The following is a 13,995-nucleotide window of genomic DNA, read 5'->3' on the forward strand; positions in this document are numbered from 1 at the left end:
CTCCTGGGTTGCTGTGAAATGGTGGGAAGAGGTTTTTTCTGAAATAAAAAGGAAAGTTGTACTCTCAAACATGGGAAGATGAAGATCCTAGTCCTGGGCTCCAAATATCACACTTAAATGACTTATTACAGCTTTAAACCTTGGTGCAGTTGTTTCTGTTTAGAGATATAGGTCCTCTGAGTTACGTGCCATAACAGATTTTTTTTATTCTGTGAAAATGGAATAAATACTTAGGTATGAGTATTTCACTGGGCTGTTAAGATGCTACCAGGAACACCCACAGGCGCTACTGGAATGCCTGGTTTGAATCTTGACTCCCATCCAGCTTCCTAATATGATGACTTAGGTACTTGGGTCCCTGATACCCATGTGAGAGAAAGACCTGGTTTGCATTTTGGGCTCCTGGCTTTGGCCTGTCCCAGGCTCAGCTATTGTGGACATTTGAACAGTGAACTGGTGGATGGATGATCTATTTCTGTCTCTCTCTCTTCCTCTGCCTTTCAAGAAAGGAATTTTAAAGAATAAAAAATGAATAGTTAGTCCAATATACAGCCTTATTTATCTTCTTTGTGACTGTGGACATTTTCTTTTGATTTTCTCCTCCACATCTAAAGCTTTGCTGGTAGTTGAAAACTTTGCAAATTTCTGGGATGTTGAAAACTACTAAAGCAGCCACCCCAAGCACTAGTAGGTTCACTTCTGTAGGATTTGGACAAGTCCCTTTAACTCCTCATGCATAAAAAGTGCCTTAATTGTTGCGTGCTCTGCTAAGCATTTTAAACCAGAACCTGGAAAGAAATATGAGCTGTTGAATGAGTTTTCTTTTCTCTTATAAAACATATACAGAAAATTTTACAAATATGAAAGGAACATAATCTTGCGGGATAACCCATGCAGTGAAGTGATGTGGCCATTAAATGTGACATGTGCATGTGGCTCTGTATATACTTCCTACCACCTCAGCTCAGTTGAGGATAGTTCTGTTTTTACCTAGTATTTGTAGTAAGGAAATCACTCATAAGATCACTCCATTCATATGATGCTCTAAATGTTCCCTAATGTATCAGTCACATTGGGAAAAAATTTTGTTTCACAACATGCACTATAGTTGAGATGACATTTTCATGGTATAAATATGCATATACATTTTGGATATTGTGTGTATATGAATTCAGACTTTTACTAATTTTCTTTGTAGATAGACAAAGAAAAGACAATATTTTCCAAGATTTTTTGCTACCACAATAATGATGCAATAAAATTTATATACTGAAATACATATACTTTTGTTTATTCCTTTAAAAGCATTGCTACATTTGTTTTCTAAAAGGCTGAAATATACAATATTTATGCCAATGATATTTGAAACTATTTTCCTTGAATAGTCACCATTAATAGATGTTATTTTTAATGATCTTACAAATTCTAATAAATAATTGATATCTCATTGCTACATTACTTTGCATTTACCTGAACAACAGAGAGGATGAAAATATTTCTGGACTGTGTAGCTGCTGCTTCTGTTGGCTTCTCTACAAATTCACTATTCAATCTTTTGCTCATTTTTATGTTGTCTTTTTATTACAAATGTTATAAAATTAACCTTTTGTTATTTGTGTATCCTACATTTATCCCTCCAGTTTATAATTGTAAATTCATAAAACATTTGTGTGAAGATGCTAATGTTTATATAGTCAATCCTATCTGCCTTTTGTTATTTTGATTTTCCTTTCCTGGTTTAACTCCTTTTTCATCTATATACCTCAGGTCAAGTGTATGGCTGCCATAGTCATCATTGCATACTGCCATCATTGCATGACATTCTGCCACCCTGACAGGCAGAGGAGTTAATTTCTGATACAGTGACCTTGTATGACAGTGTTTCCTCGCAGTGGTTATAGACATTGTGCTACCATTTTCTACTTCCCATTGTAGTAATTAAAAATCTAGTATTACATAAATTGCTTTTTCCTTCTGTAACTTATTATTTTTTCTGACAAAAGATTACAATTTTATTTTAGTTGCTTGCCTATTGATTGAGTGATTGTTTTTTGGAATCTGGTGGATCTCTTTCTTATCTGTCTGCTGTAGAACTAAGTGAGCACTGTCTTGGGTATTTATTCAGCTCAGGCACATTAGACATTCATCACAGCCCCATTTTTTCCTATTCTTTTTTTCTTCTGCTGAGGTATATATTATGCAAATATTAAGCTTGTGAATCTTCCAAATTCTCATCCAGTCTTCATTCCCTCTGTACAGCCAATAGTCCAACAGGTCCTGAATTCTCACCCAGCTTTCTTCAAGTGTCAATTCCTTATAAATACCTTGCACGTCTGAGTCTGCCTGAGCATCCACTTCCAGAGAACCCTTATATACACATAAATAAATATAAAATATAAAATATTTACTATGTTACTATCAATAAGATTGTGTTTAAATCTTCCCATTTCTTCTTATTTATTTTGCTTTCCCTCATGATATACTATTAAAGTAATGATATAAGATTTTCCAAAACATTATAATTACATGAAACTATAATGTGCTTTATTAAATCCCCGCAAATATCCCTGACACTATTATTGTGAGAGAATTTCCCAGGTAAGTGCAGTCTGTGTTGCTTTGTTCTAGATCCTGTGGCCTCAAATGATAACAGTTTTCCGATAGAGATGGCACCTCATTGGCTATATCATTGTCTCAAATAAAACAGTGAAAGTTCTTCACTAGATGTAATTATTTTCCTAAGAGCTCTTTCAGCTATTTGTTTACATATCTATATATAACTTATTTCCCAGAGCATAAATTTATTTTTAACATTCTGTGGTTTTTGGGATTATATATTTCCAACTGAGGGCAATCACAAAATCTGAAAATCTCCTCTTTGGAGAAAAGTAAAAATAAAAATAAACAAAAGCATAAAGCTTCTTTTACAATATCATTATAGGTTTAATGCAGAGAAGAATTCAAGATACTAAATCAGGCAATCGGGAATTGATCCTTCAAAATTCTTTCTCATAAAAGCAGGACATACGGAAGTGACATGCCGATTGTGCCGGTGATCCCCATCAGCATCTTCCATGTCATAGTCTTTCAATTAAGTATTTCAAGGTTAACGTCTCATGTATTTCTTTTTCCTTTAAACAGAAAGTAATGTCTGAAGAACAGCCTATAGATTAAAATTTTGGGGCTAGTCTGAAAAAATATTCTCTGAATTTGTGTGTGTATGTGTGTGTGTGAGAGAGACATTTGTGTGATACTGAAGTTCTGTCCTGCTGAGAACTATCTAAAGAAGTACCATCATGAAATGTCAATGCAGCTATTAAACTTTTAAAGAAATAAAAACCTCAGCCCATCTGATTCAAGAAAAGGTAATGAGAGAAAATAGAAAAGACTGAAACTGTGAGAAGTGAAAAAATGAATCAGACATATAGGGTGAAGTTAAATTATCTAGATTAGTTGTACTTGAGTTCATTTTACTGTTGTTTAATAGAAACTTGTAATGTAGCAGTTCAAGTTTTTGTTATAGTAATGATACTACTCTGCTGATATAGCCATTGTAGAGTAAGACTATCACACAATTTTGTGGTTAAGTGTGTTCTTCATATGTAGTAAGCTTATGGATTGATGAAAATTATCTTAATTGTGAATATTCACTTAAAAATTTTATCCTTAGAAGGCAAAAAAAGTGAACATTTAGTTTTATGCAGGAATCTTATTACCACATTTTTCTGCTTGAGTTTGGAGAATCTACAATTAATCATGTTACTAATTCAGATACCAAACATCTTAAGAATAATTCTTTAATTAACAGAAACAATAAGTTGCACACATTAAAATAATATGATGCTATAAATCCTCAAACATCTGGTCTTGAATTTTACCATTAGGCATTCTCCATTTCATTGAATATCTAAAGCTAGAGAGTACATAAAAGATACTACCAAGTATTTGATCTTGATTTTACATGGCTGGCATTGAAATATGGCTTTCATTTTTAAATAACCCATGTAATTAACTTTAGCAAAGATGAGAAGGCAGTAGTACTAACAGACCTTAAGAGAGTAGATTTAACTTCAGCAATTGCTTTAACTTCGTGTATTTTATGTAATACTTCTTACACATAATTCTCACACAGAAAGGAATCTTATCTTTTAGTCTGTGTCCATTTGGTGTCTCCTGTATACCCATTTTTTACATGTTTTGAGGGATATAAAAGGAAGCCATTGACCATTATTGCTTGCTTGAGTGGAGGTAGCAATATATTGTTAATGTGCAACACAGGTCTGAAAATGTCATGAGATTTCACAGAATGGCTGAAGTGAGCTAAAATGTTCGAGATCGGATTACAAGTAACCAAACATATTAGTACCTCTGGGACCTACATATTGAGGATGAGAGAAATCCTCAATGGTAATTGTGTTTTATTCTCTGAAAGAATCCCTTTTACCAGAACCATGATCATTTCTGTTTGGTTTTAAGTTTACCCTTACTATTGTCTATGTCTTCCCAAGATTGAAGCCTCAGAGGAAGTATGTTGTCTTAGCATTTTAATGAATGCCTAAAAAACGCAGAAGCTAAGAAAGAGTTTAAAAGAAAAACAAGGCATGACGTGGAATTATCTTTATTCTTTGATTTGAACCGTGTAATGTATATGTATATATGTAATATAATGTATATAATGTAATATGTGTGTGTATATATATATATATATATATATATATACATTTGAAGGATTGTTAAGCTGATATTTAGAGTTAAATACCACCTGAGATGGATAGTAGCCTGCCTCTATTAAGCTTGCTCATTGCAGCAAGAGAAGTGATGCAGACACATTGTGCAAAGTTTACCTGTGAGGCTCTTCCTTGGCAGTCCGCTTCATCCGTCAAGGCACTGACTTGCCACTTTGTCATCAGTGGAGGTGATGCACACAAAGGACATCCTTCTTAACAAAGGGTCATTTTTTCTAAGACTCCTTCTTTTCCTAGTGCAATATTCTACTTTAACTCCTACCATATTAGACTAGTTAACAGAAGAAATTTGAAATCATTCCTTAAGTGAATATTTACGCTTGGTTTTTGCAGCCAAGAAGGGCAGTGATGTGTATTCATAGGCAAACACACACACAAAAAAGGTGGAAATGCTCACAGAAAATGGGGCTTTTGTTCCTGAATGTCCTTTTAATGTTCATTTAAATGGACAAAACATTGGTTTATCTGCAGTCTGATATTTCCAGTGGATAAATTTTCTGAATATTTACTGAAAATTATTTAAAGTGGTAAAAGTGATATTAAAATCTGCCAAGTCTACCACTACTCATATGGGGAAGAATATCAAACTTCACAGACTACATAAAACTGTCACATGAACCAAAGAAAATAAGCATTTAAAGCAGGTAATATATTAATAACTTCTACATTATAATTCACTACTACTTTTAAAAATCTAGGCAGTGCTAGAGGCACACGATTGAATTAGGATAAGAGCTCCAAGCATACTCTCCTCTTATTGACAATGGTACCCAATGACCCTTTTAAAGTACTGAATATGTTAGATTGAAGTTAATTCTATTTATAAGAAAGTAAGACTCTACCTAAATTGATTTTCTCAACAATCTAATGGTAGAAAGAAATTATTATTGCCATTTTAGAAATAAAGAAACTGAGTTCAGCTGGAGGTTACAAGAGTCGCCCAAGAGCAGACACCACTGACAAATGCCAAAGACAACATAGAAAACAGACCTTGTGTATCTCAGTGCATTCTGCCTTCCTGCGCGCCTCCATCAGAAGCCTCATATGTATGATACTGTCTCTTAACAGTTCAGAACCACTGAAGCGAAGTTCTCAAAGACCACGCGTTTTACAAGTTTTGCTAATAAGTTGCTTAAGGGACAGAAAGTAGACATCAGGTAAAGTACTGGGAGTATAATTCATTTTTAATTTATTTATGCTTTGTTTTTTTTCTGAAACAAGCTATCTTAAAATACCATTTGGGAATATTGAGCCAAGTCTGAAGAGCAATTAAAATATGACCTTTGGGTCAGCGACATATTTTTACATCAGCTTTTCTCTCTATTCACTGAGAAAATATTCGAAGATAATGATAAATGCAGAATGAGAGATTAGATTAAATTTATTCATATGAATCAATGTGGTACCTATTATGTTCTGGGTAATGTATTGATTATAATTTCTATCAGTTTAACTAATTCCACTTGGCTTTGAAATCTCTGGATATTTCAAAGAAAATAAGGGCTCAGATCTCTGGCCCTTCTGACACATCTAAGGGTATAAATCTTAATATCTGAAAGTTTCAAGACTTGTTATTTTGGCATGTTTAAAAGCCATAGCTCCTCTGCATGGGTAAACTTCAATAATTCATTCATTCTCAAATATGGTCCCTGTACTAGGAGTATTAGCAACATGTAAGGTCCAAGTAGAAAGGCAAATTTTTGGCCTTACTTCAAATATACTGAATTAGTTTCTTTGGGTGTGAAGATCAGCAGTCTGCGTTTTAATAAGTCCTGCTGGTAGATGGGACGACTGATGCAGCCTGGGAATCACTCAGCTAAAGCAAGGGTTATATAGGCAGAAACATCCTTTGTGCTTTATGGGAAGTCTTTGAGAGAGAAGTATATTCCTCTTGACTGTGGAACACCAAATGTAGGTAAAATCAGAAAAATGTAGGTTTGCTTATTCCATCTACTGTTACAGCAGCTCAACAGTCAGTTGATAGAATGGATGCTTTTGTGTTTCTGTGTATACTGTGTACTCCGAGTGGACAGTTCTGTCTTGAAAGGACAGGTTTAATCATATGGTCTTTATTGGAGGGGAAATACATCCTGTCCCTTTCCTGTGAGAGTCCACAGAGATGACCAGATGCATTTTCTAAAGTCACTTTCCTTGAATTTGAAGCAAATTGATTATTAATAATATATTTATGGAAAAACTTAATTTGAGGATTTACTATGTGACATTATTGTTTTTCCAACAATCATTAACAAGTTTCTTTATATGGTTCATATAAACAATTCTATTTGAAATTTAGGCTTTAAATAAAACATTTTTATAGCTGAGAATAAGAAAATATTTGATAGGCTTAAATAGACTCATGTGTGTTATATGGTAGCATATGCACACCTATACAAGAATAAATATTTAGCAAGCTGCAATCACCTCATTCCATTTTATGATCAGTTTTAGATTTTGTACCCGATCTAAGCCTTATTTCTTTAAAGATACATCTAGATAACCATAAGACTAGCTTTCAAAGAATAACTGCTATCAATCCAGATGCTTAACATATGTATATAACACAGAGGTAAAGTACTATTTGACTTTTTAAAAAGGTGACTATTTTTGCTATTCATCTCAAAACTGCTTAAATGATAGAGAAAACTCATGAACATCTATAAGCCTGCCTACTAGACATTTTATCTGTAAAGATGAAAATTGTAAGTACACTTAAAAGTTACCTTTGGTATTTTCAAAGATAGCAGAAGATTTTTATTTTGCATATAGCATATCTTTGCTTCTCATATACTTCAAAGAATTAAAGACCAAAGTCTTCTATTAAAGACAGTTCTTTTCTGTGATTTGGTTATTGGCCTGAATATTTTTCATAGAAATTCTGATCAGGGTGACATTAGGAGCCACAGATATAAATAAATTACTTTCTGCTGTATTTCCATATAGTTTTCAAAAGATACAAGTATACATTTGCTTATCTTGTATTAAACAATAAGGAAAGTAAAAAAATGTGTATTAAGGAGTATTTTGAACTCTCTTTGTCTTCCCTATTCTCACTTTCTCATTTGAAAGAGATCTAATGACAAAATATAAAATTATTTTCTTTCTCTACAAAATAAGAAGTTGAAATTGACTGCATTACTTTTTAAAAAAGATTTATTTATTCGAAAAGCAGAATTAAAGAGAGGCAGAGACAGAGAGAGGGAAGGAGGGAGAGCGTTGTCTTCCTTCTGCTGATTCACCCCTCAGATGTCTGCAGCAGCCCAAGTTGGGCCAATCAGAAGCCAGGAGCTTCTTCCAGGTCTCTTGTGCTGGTCCAGGGGCCCAAGGACTTGGGCTATCTTCAAAACTGCTTCCCCAGGCCATAGCAGAGAGCTGGATAGGAAATGGAGCAGCCAGGACTTGAACTGGCACCCATATGGGGTGCCAACACTTTTCACACAATGCCACAACACTGGCTCAACTGCATTCTTAATAAAAATGAAGAAGTAAGACTGGGGACAGCTTTCTACTACCAGTTGGTGTCTTGTTTTACTTTCAGAGTGGGTGTAGTTTCCAGTTCCATAACATGTTACACGGAGGGGAGACAGTTTCAGCTGACTCTGAGCCCTGGGGAGAAGGATGCTAAGGGCAAATCATGGTGGCACCACTGGCTTCAGAAAAATGAGGAAATGGTACTCTTCCTTTAGACTTTTTCCCAAATGTGTTACGAAAGTCTCCTGCCCTTGAGCCTCAGGTGAACTAATTCTGCTCAATAGATCATTCTCCCTAGAATTTTCTAATCACCCTCTTCATATCTTCTATAATGTTCTTTGATAAATTTCAGCAGAATCATTTTAATCTTGATTACAAAGTAGTATTTTATATAAGACAAGCAAATATGTGTGAACTGAAAATCATAGTGAAGAAAAAAAGGCATTTCCTACCTTCCTATTCCCAGATAGTTATTTTTAGGATGTGATGGGGAACACAAAACTTACAAAGATCAAGTACATAAACTAGCCTGAAATGAAATGAATCAGCTACTTCTTATTCCAAACATATAACAAATGGTAAACACATACACATGTGTACATATGTACCTAAACTTACATGCACACATGCATTCAAAGAGAATAAATTTAACACCAGAATATTTTTTAAAGTATATTCTCGACAAACAAGGACATGCATTAAATCCCAGGGATTTTGGAATTTTAACCCCATGGATATAAGCTTCAAGGAGCCAGGGAGTTTAATATGTCTGAGGGAACACCAGGTCTCAGAGCTGATAAAGATGTTTCTCTGGAAATTAGACCTACTCTGAAGAGCCAGGAGTCTCAAAGTGCTAAGCCATCTAAAAAAACAGGAATGAAGAAAGCTCTGTTGTTCAGCTTGGGAAATCAGTACACAGATTTTCAACCTGGTCCCACCAGAAGCATTGGCAGAATTAATACTTCTGTTTTTTAGAACTTCAAGTCAAGTTCATGAGGAAAAATTGTATGAAATCAATAAAACCATAAGAACTCTGGTAGAGGCAAACAACTCTGTATATTTTATGAACAAACCAAATGAGAAAAAGAAATAATACAGTTAACACTGGAGAGACTGTTTATATTAGAATGATCTTAAACAGACTATGATTCTTGAAATGTTTACAGTAAAATCTATAACAATTGTAAAATAAGAACAATATATGAAAAAGAAGAATTAAATGTGAAAAAGCTATAAAAAGCTCTGGGAATGAAAATTCAGATATTGAAACAATAACCTTATTAGGTTATTAATAGCCAAATGGACACAGCTAAAGAGACAATGAGTACATTGAAAGACAAATCTGTAAAAATCAAGTTTACAAGAAAACATCGAAACTAATGGAGATGTGTTATAAAGAAGAAGTAGTTAGTTACAAGGGAAGATAGAATGAGAAGATTCAGCACATTTTAAAATTCCCAAAGGATAAAAATCAAGGAATGAGAGAGTGGTATTTTCCTGTGGTTAATGCAAATTATTTTCTAGAATTTTTTGTGTGTATGTAAGAGTGTGTGTATATTCATACCACATAGTCCTCAACCTGCAGTGATTTGAGTTAATGATTTTTCATCTATACAATTGTGGAAAGCAATTCCCATTCAGTGGAACGTATACTTCCAATGTTAGATGTGGATCTTTTTCTCCAGCAGTGCTGTGCTGCAGTATGAAACCACTGGTGATACTGGGCAGCAGCCGGGAGCCTCAGCTCCCAGTCAGCCAGGGGATCAGGAGACAAAACATTGCACTGAGTTGCTGATCTACAGTTTTACTAGCTTAGCTGGACTGAATGTGGCTTCAGTTTATGATAGGTTTATCAGGATGAAACTATATCATAAAAACAATAATCTGTAAACTTGTATATGACTTCTGAGATTAAAATACTTTGACTCCTAGGCAAGGCAGAAAAAAAGATTTAAAAAATGTTAAGGAAGGAAGGGATTCATACCTACATATATCATAGAAGAATTGAGGGTTTTCAGTGAAAAAGAAGGGGTCATAAATCTGAGATAAAAAATGAGAAATTTGGGGTTGGCACTGTGACATAGCAGGTAAAGTCGGTGCCTGAGACACTGGCATCCCATATGTTCGAGTACTGGCTGTTCCACTTTCCAATCCAGCTCCTTGCTAATGTGCCTGGGAAAGCAGTAGAAGATAGTCCAAGTGTTTGGGTCCCTGCACCCATGTGTTAATGCAATATACAATAGTACTTTAAAAAGTTCATGGAAAATGGAACAAAAGTAGGTTTCTTTTGTTGCATAAAATTTTTGAAATTCAGGAGTTATTTTCTTATATGCATTTTCAATAAGCTTTTTGAGGCCTCTTTGCATTTATAATTTCAAAGTTTTTTTCAAAATTTGTATATGGGATGTATTTAAAGAAAGAAAATCTAAAAATAAGAAACATTTGCATAATAAGTAATTTTTAGAAACCTTAATGAATTCGTTAACAGAAAAAAAAGAAAAAGCAAGATAGTTATGACAAAGTGAAAACAAAATAAAGTGATAAACTACATTTATCAGTAATCACAATAAATTTATTCTTTAAAAGTTTCTAATTAAACATCAGCTAAATACTATTTACAAATGTCCGTCCTTAAAAAGAAATTTAATATTCAAAGTTTATAAGTAAGTTTATGGAGAAAATGTCAACAATTTATTAATGTAATGAAATCTTATTTAGTCATTTTAATGTTGAATATATTTCACATAAAGCAAAATATTGGCAGCTGACATTGTGACACAGTGGGTTGAACCATGACTTGTTGTCGGGAACGCCTACTGTCACGCAGCTCGACAGTAGCAAGTGTAACATATAACTTGTCAGTTACGGAGAAGAAAGGAACTCACGGACACAAGACTGTGTTTCCAATGAGAGATTTTATTGCTTACACATCAGAGGTTTTTTATCACACTACTCATCAGCATGCTCATTGAGGTCAATGTACTTATCAGTATCAATATACTTATCAATCTATACTAATTAATACACTTATTAATAAACTACTTAACTTAGCTACTTAGCTTAATGTAACTACTTAGCTTAACCACTTAGCTTAACATAACTACTTATCTTCTACCTAATTTACTTACTATAATAACACTTACCTATCAGAGAAACACTATTTCCTTAATGACTAGAGGACTATGGGAATCAATACCATTGATATCAATATCAATAATACTACTTGAACTTATTCATTAATCCACAGATCACAGTATACAGTGTTAAAGTAATTTTGAGGGCTATCCAATCGTAATAGTATATGTACATCGGGTCTCCAGCATTATTTGTAGATACCTTGCATAGGGTCAAAACATAGTTATATTATATTACACATGACTAACATTATTTTTAAAAGCTGCATTTTCAAGGCTCGTATCACGGTCATGAAAAAGAGTGTCAGTGTTCAAGGTCCAGAGCTCCATGTCTTGGCAGAGATGGATCTCGGATCAGTCACTTACAGGCAGGAAGTCGTGGGAAGGCTGTCACTCTGGGCAGTAGGCTCAAAGTTCCCAGGCGGACGGCCAGGTGAGAAGTTGGAGAGGTCCCCTGCTGAGAGGCCTGGTCCAGCCCTGTGGTCAACTCTGGCAGCATCTGATAAGGACTCCAGGCACGGTGGTGAGGCGGCATCTTGGCTGGTCAGGCACAGCGGCAGGGCAGCAATGCAGCAGCTCCAGATGGCCTCTTGATCCCGTCGTCGCCTTGTGCCGCGTAGCAAAAGCTAGCGGGCTGGCTCTTTGGCTCCAAGTGCGCAGAGATCCAGAGGTTCGCACACACTGGGCCCACGCACGCACACACACTCACACACAGACAGTGGGGTTACAGCTCAGGGACAGCTCTGCAGGTCGGCTTGTGCTGCTACCTGCTCCATGCAGAGTAGCGGGCTGCCTCTTCAGCTCCGGATGTGTGGCGATCCAGAGGTTCACACACACGGGGCCATGATCCCCGAGAGGATGGGGAGCGGTGAAGGGCTCCCCTTTTATCCTCATTTCCGGCAGTCCTCCAGCTTGCCAACTTCCAACTTGTCCAATCAATGCTGTTTCCTCCTTGCTTGCGGTTGAACAGTCCAGTCAATACTGTTCCCGCCTCACTTATGTTTGAGCAGTCCAGTCACCGAGGGTAGGAGGCTATTGCCTGTAGCGCCCTGTTATCTGACTGACCAGAGATGTGTGCTTGATATGATTAGGAGCGTTTCCCTAATAGCCGTTAGGCATTGCCTCAGCTCCTGACTTACAACTCCACTTTACTTTTATTTTGTGGCTAGTGGTAGCTTCTTAACTCAATGTTTTACCTTGTTTCCACAGTTCATCTCCTTTCCAGGTGAGCGGTGATCCGTGACTCTGTTTGAGACTCCTGTGGGATTCCCCACACTTGTGACATGGAAATCCCATATCAGAGTGTCAGTTGGAGTCCTAGCTACTCCGCTTCCCATCTAGTTTCCAGATAATGTGGGAATAGAAACATAAGGCTCTGAATTAGTATAATCACTATATCACTAAGAGTATGGATCTTCCCAGTCCTCCAGGAAAAACAAAAATAGAAAAAAAAATGATAGAAGAAAGAAAACAATATATAGTCAGCAAAATTAAGACACTAATCTGTCATCAGCACAAATGTGAAAATCAGCTTCAATTTCATCAAAAAAAGCTAAGAGAGGGTTTTTATCTTGTACACCAGATTGGTATTACCTCCATGTCTACCAGTTTCCTGAGTGCTATCATTTGGAAGTTTTGGGGCTTGTACACTACATTGTGGGAACAATTTTTTTCTTATCTGCAAACATTACCAAAGTAGATAGGAAGAGACTTTTAAATAATATAGCTTAGTGTGTCAAGTAAATTGCTTTTAATAGGAGGAACATGGATGTGCAAGAAATGGAAAGAAATTATCCGGAGTTTATAAAAGAATACCATTTACGGTCATCACGTAAAGAAAGCTGATGAATGCAGGGAGTACGAGGACACAACGGGCACCTGCATCTGATTTATATCATGAGAATGTGTGTATGGATTAATATTTATGTCTCCCAGGACTCATATGTTAAAGTCCTAAACCCCAAGGTGATTGGAAGCAGGGCTGTGGGGGCACAATTAGGCTGTGAAAGTAGATGGAGATCCTATGAACGGATCGGTGCTCTTGAAAGAGATGCTACAGGAGATATTATCTATCATGTAGGAGAGTAGGGAACCTCTTTTACTGCAAAGGACCATTTGGATATTTATAACATCATTTGTGGGACTCAAAAAATTAGCCTCTTAAATGCTAGCCAGCTATAGATTTATTGAATCTTGAGTCCTATCTGTGATTGTCTTGGCAAGATCAGACCAAATCTTTTCATGGGCCTTACATAGCCAGACACTCTCCATCCCTGAAAGAATACAGAAAGGTTGTGGTCACCTGCCAATGAGGAAGAGAGCCCTCACCAAATGTTGAACGTACAGACACCTTGATCTTGGGTTTCCAAAGCAGGCAAACTGTGAGAAGTAACTGCTTTTTGTGTTATCACCTAGACTCTGGTTGTTACAGCAGCCTGAACTAACTATGATAGTATCCCTTACTACACTGGGGATGAGGGACCTAGGCAGTCTGGATGGCTTCCTTTTAAGTGTAACTCAGAGCAAAATAGGTACACATTTGAATGGCTAAGAACTTTTTCTTAATATTCATTAAATTAGAAAGGAAACTGAAAAGAGTAGACAGTAATTTCAGAGTTAATACATTAGCATAATCCATTTTTGCT

Source organism: Oryctolagus cuniculus, chromosome 2 (genome assembly GCF_051225735.1).
Source record: "Oryctolagus cuniculus isolate XC-2025 breed Fujian yellow rabbit chromosome 2, ASM5122573v1, whole genome shotgun sequence".
Lineage (NCBI taxonomy): Eukaryota > Metazoa > Chordata > Mammalia > Lagomorpha > Leporidae > Oryctolagus > Oryctolagus cuniculus.